Genomic DNA, 7,603 nt, shown 5'->3' with positions numbered 1-7,603 from the left:
CTCCGTCATTAAACGTCGCGCACTTTTCTCCATTGGTCCACCGTAGCAGCGACACTACAGTAACGCAAAAGCAACAAACAGATAAAAGCTAAGGATGAGTTTTTACATTAACGGAAATTGAAGATGATGATTGTCGACTGGATGGGCAGGCAAGGACATAATTAGGGGAGTAAGAATGACGTGGGCTAATCGGTAGTGTTTCCAACACTATACGATCTATCATTTCATTTCATTTTATTTTATTATCGTCCTGTATATCATTTACATGATGTAGGAATTGTCACAGCAAATTTGTCATACTAGTACAAGTACTGCAGACATAATAATGGAATATCACTTTCAAGGCAATTTTTAAAAGTACAAATTAGACACATAAATTAAAATTTTTGGCAATAAATTTACACACAATCAAAGTACTCATCTACGTCATAGAAAGGTTTGCTTAAAAGGTAATTTTTAAGCTCAGTCTTAAATTTTACTTCATCTATTATTGCCTTCATGTACACTGGCAGAGTATTGTAGAGTTTTATTCCAAAATAACTTACATGCTTTTGGGTTTGTGTTGTCCTTACCCTTTCTACATACAAATTCTTACGAGTTCTAGTATTAAAATTATGGCAGTCCTCATTTGTACGTAGATTTTTCATATGTGCTCTTGTACACAGAATGCTTTTAAAAATATACAGTGATGGTATTGTGAGTATTTGCAGTTCTTTGAAAAGGGGGCCTACAATGAGTTCTTGGAGAGTTATGTGTTATGATTCGTATAGCTCTTTTCTGAAATTTGAAGATATCTGCTAAGCTTGATTTACTTTTACCCCACAACACTATGCCGTAAGACACAATGGACTGAAAGTAAGCAAAATACACTAGTCTAGTACAGTCTGTGCTGCATACTCTAAATAATATCCTCAATGCAAAACATGCCGAATTGAGCCTTTGGGATAAGTACTTGAGATGGTCTTTCCAGCTTAAGTTTTGGTCAATGTGCATGCCCAAAAACTTTGTGGATTATACACTCACTATCTTCTTGTCCATTAGTTTTAACTGGAGGTCCATATCTTGAGTTGCTTTGCCGTACTGTATATAATCGTACCAAACCTCAGCTTTGTCCGAAAGGGAAGCACTACGATTGTCTGTTCAGACTTGCAGCAGTGCAAGAACTGTTCAGAATCTGTGTCCACGTGCACACTATAAGTTGCTGTGGTGAGACAGGCATATGCACGAATGAGTCTGAGAACTTAGTTCAGTGGTGGTCTTCTTACACCATTACCACTAGGCCCATCTGTAATCCACTCAATCCATAGACATGAATACACGTTACCGTGCCCCTCAAAGATTGGTATGCTGTTAATATTCCTTACTTCATAAATGCTTCCATCCTCTTCGATAATTTGTTTCTATTAAATCTCTGTAGTTCACTCAGATTCATAGACACAGACCTACATTTCCGTGTCTTGCAAAAATTACTAATCATTTAACACGTGAACAGTATGACAATCGCTGGCACCACTTGGTGAATTTGAAATATGTAGAATGTGTTACCACAAACATTGGTGAGTATGAAATATTTTCGCCCGAAATAATGAGGAGGTATTGGCGCTTCTAGCAATCCCATTAATAAAATATGTTCAAATAGTTGATATCGCGCAGGAGATGTTTGTTATTTCTGAGATGTTATTGTGAATCTTCCAAATGCGAAATGGGTGAAGTAATATGCGAGAGGCTCTCGATCGCACTTGTTGGTTGGTGTCGCCGACAGATGGCAGGCCAACACGTTGGCTTCGTACTCACGCAAAAACTCCAGAGCGCAAAGCAGAATGCATCTCAACTCACCAAGATGCCAACTTCTGACTTTCCAGCAAAACGGCTTATGTGAATTTAAACCCTCATTTATGCAGCATGTTAGATCGGCAACGTTTCACGAATGGGCAGACAGAAAGAGAAGTGTAGGCGGGACAGAGTCTGTAAGGATTCAACGTTCACCTTTTGCATTATAAACAACACACACACAGTACTTGATAGTACATCCCGCAGCAGTCTAGAATTTTTTGCATTTAATTAGCAGCTTATGATGTACATCTATGGAGTAAGTCCAAGACATATTTGCTTTGTCAGCTTTCCAATAAACTACATTACTCTTACTGGTTCTAACTATAGTTTTGCTAAGATAACTAATAAATTTTAGTCACAACATTCCTGGAAATTAACATCATAGTTACAAAATTTTAGCCACTGTAAACTGAACGGATTTTATGAGGCATACGTAATTTATGTACCTAAATTACAGAACATTTAATTGCAATAATTCTGTACTATTGGTCCATTATTTTGTATATACGGTATAATTCAGCCACACAGCACATACATATTCTAGATTCTCTTTTGTTTACAGTTATAAAAAAATTTAACAGCAATAATACTGTGGAAAAACGAAATCTTTAGATAAATAAATGCTGTTAAGAAGTTAAGACATTTTACTTTCTCTTTTTGTCTACACTTGTGTACATTTTTTTTTTTAATGTACTATGCCTGTTTGCTCCAGTTATTTTCGTTTGAAATAAGTTCTGTGATTGAATATAAAGGGGTTTGTGATAGCAGTTATTTGATTGACTGTTTAAACTTATCCTTCGATTTGGCATTAGTGATGTGTGCCATGTAACCACTGCTTCTCTCATATTAAGTTGTGTTATGCTGCGGAATTCTTAATTTCTTTCCGTTACTGTTCTGTAAACATAACTAACTTAGGTACAAGATTCCACACTGCTCACGGTCTTCATCTCAATCAACTCGGAAAGAAGCATGTGAGTAATGAAATCATATAAGTAGCCAATGAGTTAGGCATAGCAAAAATCGAAAGCTCTAAGTCAATAAATACCACTTAGATTTAGGAAAAACTCTTTTTTTAGAGGTGGCAAGGAAGGGCCGAGAGTAACAGGTTTGCCCAGATTCACACTGGACGACCAGATTAAAGATACGAGTAATATAATAAATGTCGGTAACACTAGAAAGAAGAATAGCAGTAATGACGATTGCCCCCATAAAAAAAAAATTACTCACCAGCTTTGTCTCTCAAGGTAGGTTATCTCAATATTGAAAGTATAAGAGGAAAACAAGTAATTTTAAACGAATTTGCAAATGAGAAATTATTTGATGCGTTATGCTGAAGTGAGCACTGGTGTAAAGGAAATGAAATATCTTTTCATGTACTAGATGATTTCCTCTTAGCAAATAGCTTTAGCACAGAGCAGCATATTCATGGGGGTGTATCAATTTACATTAAGAAAGAATTAATAAATGGTGCTAATGAACTAGATCTATGATTTCTGTGCAGTGAGATACATTTTGAAGCCATAGGTGTTTATCAGGATAATTTAAAAATTGCTGTTGTATCTCTTTATAGATCACCAGACGGAAGTCTACTAATATTTTTAGAAAAACTTGAGATTTTACTACATTTCTTTCGTAGTCCTCACTGGAAGAAATATAGTATAGTTATTGATGGTGACATCAATGCTGCATTTGATGTAAACAAAGACGTGCACACCGTAAATGAATTTAAAAACCTGTTAGGACTATTCAACTTCATTTTTACAAACTGCAAACCCACAAGACAGTCTGCTTGTCTCGACAACATACTTACAAATGTCAATAGAGAGTTACGATCTTCAGATGTAGCTGTCTTCGATTTCTCGGACCATGACTCAGTTTGGGTAAAAATAGGTACAGATAGGTGCAATATGGACCATAAGGAGTTTAAAGAGCCTGAAATGGTCATCACAAGACCGATAACACAAGAAAAATTGTCTAATCTCATGGTCTCACTCAGTAATTGTGACTGGTCACAAATGTTTAACAATAATGCCCAGGGCTCTGCCAATACATTGTTTGATAGATTTTTTCATTCTTTCTTAAATATATTCGAGACCAACTGCCCTCAATATAAATGTAAAGTTAACACTAAAAATAACAGTAATAGACATAGGGATAAGAATCCATGGTATACCGCTCAACTAGCCAATATGAAAAGGAGGTTGTTGCTGTATAGAGATTCTTACAGACTTCAGAAAACTGATATGACTAAACAAAGGTACTCAAGAGCACAAGAGGAATATAAGTATGCTTTAAATGAGGCCAAAAAACAACATAATCTAGTCAGCATTGAGTCATCAAAAAATAAATGCAAAAAAAGCATGGACTATAATAAACTCAGTGGCCAAAAGCAAGCAGAAAGCTGTGGTAGAAATTTCAGCAGATCAATTTAATAACTACTGTATTAAATCTGTTTACCAAATGAGGGAAAGCGTTGGGAGGCCGCAAGAAACTATAGCTGATCTCATTAAATATCATAAAGTAGACTACACCCTGAAAGACAGATTCCTTTTAACAGATGTCTCACCAGATGTTGTTTGAACTATTGTAAATAATTTAGGCCCTGTGGAAGTGAAGATATATATGGTATTTCTTGTAATATGTTAAAAAAAGATAATTGGACACATAGTATACCCTCTTACTAAATGTATAAACAGATGTTTAATTGAAGGAGTATTCCCAGATGTATTGAAATTATCCAGGGTAATGCCCATTTCCAAGAAAGGAGGGAAAAACTGCCCATCTAGCTATCGCCCAATATCTCTGACACCTATTTTATCTAAAGTTTGGAATCCATCATCAACTCCCAGTTGTGTGATTATCTGACATGTAATAACATTATTACTGTGGTACAATTTGGCTTTAGGAAGGGCAAATCCACAGTCCATGCCATTTACTCCCTAACTTAAAAGGTGCTTAATCCTTATGAAGGAAAAAAATTTTGCTCAGGATAACTTTTGTGATCTTAGCAAAGCCTTCGATTGTGTGGAGCGTATTTCACTCCTCAGCAAACTAGTTTATTATGGAATCACAAACAGTGAAGTTGGCAACATCTTCCAATCCTTTCTCAGCAACCATAGACAAATTGTTTGTATTGGTATCAGAGATCACAGCTAGCTGAAGTTAAGTGCAGTGTGCCACAAGGCTCAGTGTTAGGATCTCTGCTATTTATCCTAAGGACAAATAATCTACCATTTTACATGAATACTCACTCCATTCTCTATGCAGATGATACCACTTTTTTTCAATATCAGCTCAGACATGGATATGCTGCAAACTGTGGCAAATGACGCAATATCACAAGCATCAGTCTGGTTTTGAGCTAATCGGTTCCTGCTTAATGAGACTAAAACTAAAAAGATTGTATTTAGTTTAAGAGATCTGCCAGTAGCAGATGTCATGGATAGTGTTAAGTTCTTAGGTATTGTTATAGATAGTAAATTGACTTGGGAGCCACATATTAAATACATTATAAGGCTGTCTAGAGTAGTGTATTTGTTAAGGAATTTAAAAAAAGCTGTGTACCTATAAACTTGTATATTTGCATTGCCCTACTGCATACAAAGAGCAACTTATCAGAATACCAGCGTAGAAGAGATGTACACTCTCATGGAACCAGGAATAGTAGCCATCCTGACATACCTTACTACAGATTATCCGTCACTGAACAGCTACGAAGTGGTGGGTATGAAGATGTTTAACAAACTGCCACTGGAATGGGTAGAAGCTCCATCTGATTTATTTAAAGACAAATTATTCGGTTGGTTAGCTGGAAATCCTTGCTACTCACTTCAGGAATTTTATGATTGTAAAATATCATACTGGTACCAGTTTGGAGAGTACAGCATAATTTCTTTAACTGAGTAATTTATGTTGCAATGTTATTGTATTTTATGGAAAATCAATAGTGACATATTGATCTTCATGTATATATGCTGCATAACTTGTATATATGTAACTTGACTTTGTCAATTGCTGTAATAGCTAAACGACAATAAAATTTCATTCATTCATTCATACATCTTCATTTTTAATGGATTTATCTTTATGATCCCGAGCAAGGAGCAGAATTTTATATATGTACAAGCTGTAGAAGGTCAGAATGTTATATTTTTTGAAAAGAGGCTTGCAACTATCTCTTGTTCTTTTGTTTCCTATTATTCTAATCGCTCTCTCTTGTAATTTGAATATTTTACTTGCCTCAGTCGAGTGGCTCCGGATTTCTATACCACAGCTCTTTACGGCATCAAAGTTCGAAAAATACACCATGCACACATCATCTTCAGTTATTAGTGGCTTAATTTGTCTTAGAGCAAAAGCGGCACTGCTAAGTTTATTGCTTATATTGGAAATATGATCTTTCCACCCTAAATTGCGCCAAAATGTAATCACATATCAGTTCCAGTATAATATATTTGTCCAATGAATATCCGTTTATCATCTGCATTTCTTCTTGGTGTAGCAATTTTAATGGCGAGTAGTGTACGTTTCAATTCCACAGAGCAAAATACAGTAAAGTGTGATAGAAGAATGGTGTTTGAAGAGGCATCGCACTGCACTTTGACACACACTTAACAGCAAAAGATATGTCTTACATTTCCTCGAATATTTTTGTTTTATATATGAAACTCTTCAGAAAGATTTGCGCTACAAAATGAACATATTTGTGAAAAATTGACTTTTTTAATATTCGATGTGCTGTCTCGGAGATGGCGCCACTATAAAGTTTTTGCCTCGGCTGGGAAATATCGCAGATCCGGGGCTGCCACAGAGGACAACCAGCCAAGTCTTGTCGTCTCCTCTGTCACCAGACTTTACTTCTGGGCACTGTTAAAGCGAAGAGTAGGTGTCTATACGGAACAAACCCACACACAACTGAAGAACTCGAGACCAGGATCCAGGATGTTATCAGTAGCATCACAAAACAAGAACTGACAGGGGTATGTATGAATCTCCTCAAGAATGCCCACAGATGTACTGATATGGGTGGAGGACACTTTCAGCACCTACTGTCAGGTGAGTAATCATATTCAGTACATTCCGTCTCATTTTATGTTCATGCGTTGACCTTACCTGCCAGCTTCAGGTGTCACGCCCTGTACATTAATCGAATTTCTCTGCTGACCTCCGATGAACGAAAATCTGGTATCTGCTTTACTTGCGACACAACGCAAGTGTTGATTCCATACTACACAGAAGAGACAAAGAAACTGGCACAGTACACGTGCATACCATTGTGTAGGGCCCCCGAGAGCACGCAGTAGTCCCGCAGTAAGACGTGCCATAGACTCGACTGATGCCTAAACTAGTGCTGGAGAGACTTGTCGCCATGAATGCTGCAGGGCTGTCCATAAATCCGTAGGAGTACAAGGGGGTGGAGATCTCTTCTCGACACCGCATTGAAAGGCATCCCAGATGTGCTCCATAATGTTCATGTCTGGGGAGTTTGGTGGCCAACGGACCTGTTTAAACTCAGAAGAGTGTTCCTGGAGCCACTCTGCAGCAAATCTGGACGTGTGGTTTGTCGCATTGTCCTGTTGGAATTGGCTATGTCCATTGGAATGCACAATAGACACGAATGGATGAAGGTTATCAGACAGGATGCTTAGGTATGTGCCACCTGCTAGAGTCGAATCTAGACGTATCAGGGGTCCCAACTTCACACGCCCAACGCCATTACAGAGCTTCTACCAGCTTGAACAGTCCCACGCAGACATGCAGGATCCATGGA

The 7,603-nt window shown here is 37.4% G+C and overlaps 1 protein-coding gene across 1 annotated transcript in view; it reads left to right on the top strand.

Moving 5' to 3' along the window:
* Positions 1–2,683: 2,683 nt before the first annotated feature.
* Positions 2,684–7,603, top strand: part of LOC126427010 (facilitated trehalose transporter Tret1-like) — an 83,514-nt gene continuing 78,594 nt past the window's right edge. The window contains exon 1 of the mRNA XM_050089159.1: positions 2,684–2,804. The gene's annotated coding sequence lies outside the window, so the exon portion shown is untranslated. The remainder of the gene's footprint in view (positions 2,805–7,603) is intronic.

This window comes from Schistocerca serialis, chromosome 11, assembly GCF_023864345.2.
Source record: "Schistocerca serialis cubense isolate TAMUIC-IGC-003099 chromosome 11, iqSchSeri2.2, whole genome shotgun sequence".
Taxonomy (NCBI): domain Eukaryota; kingdom Metazoa; phylum Arthropoda; class Insecta; order Orthoptera; family Acrididae; genus Schistocerca; species Schistocerca serialis.
This window is presented reverse-complemented; position numbering and strand designations above follow the sequence as displayed.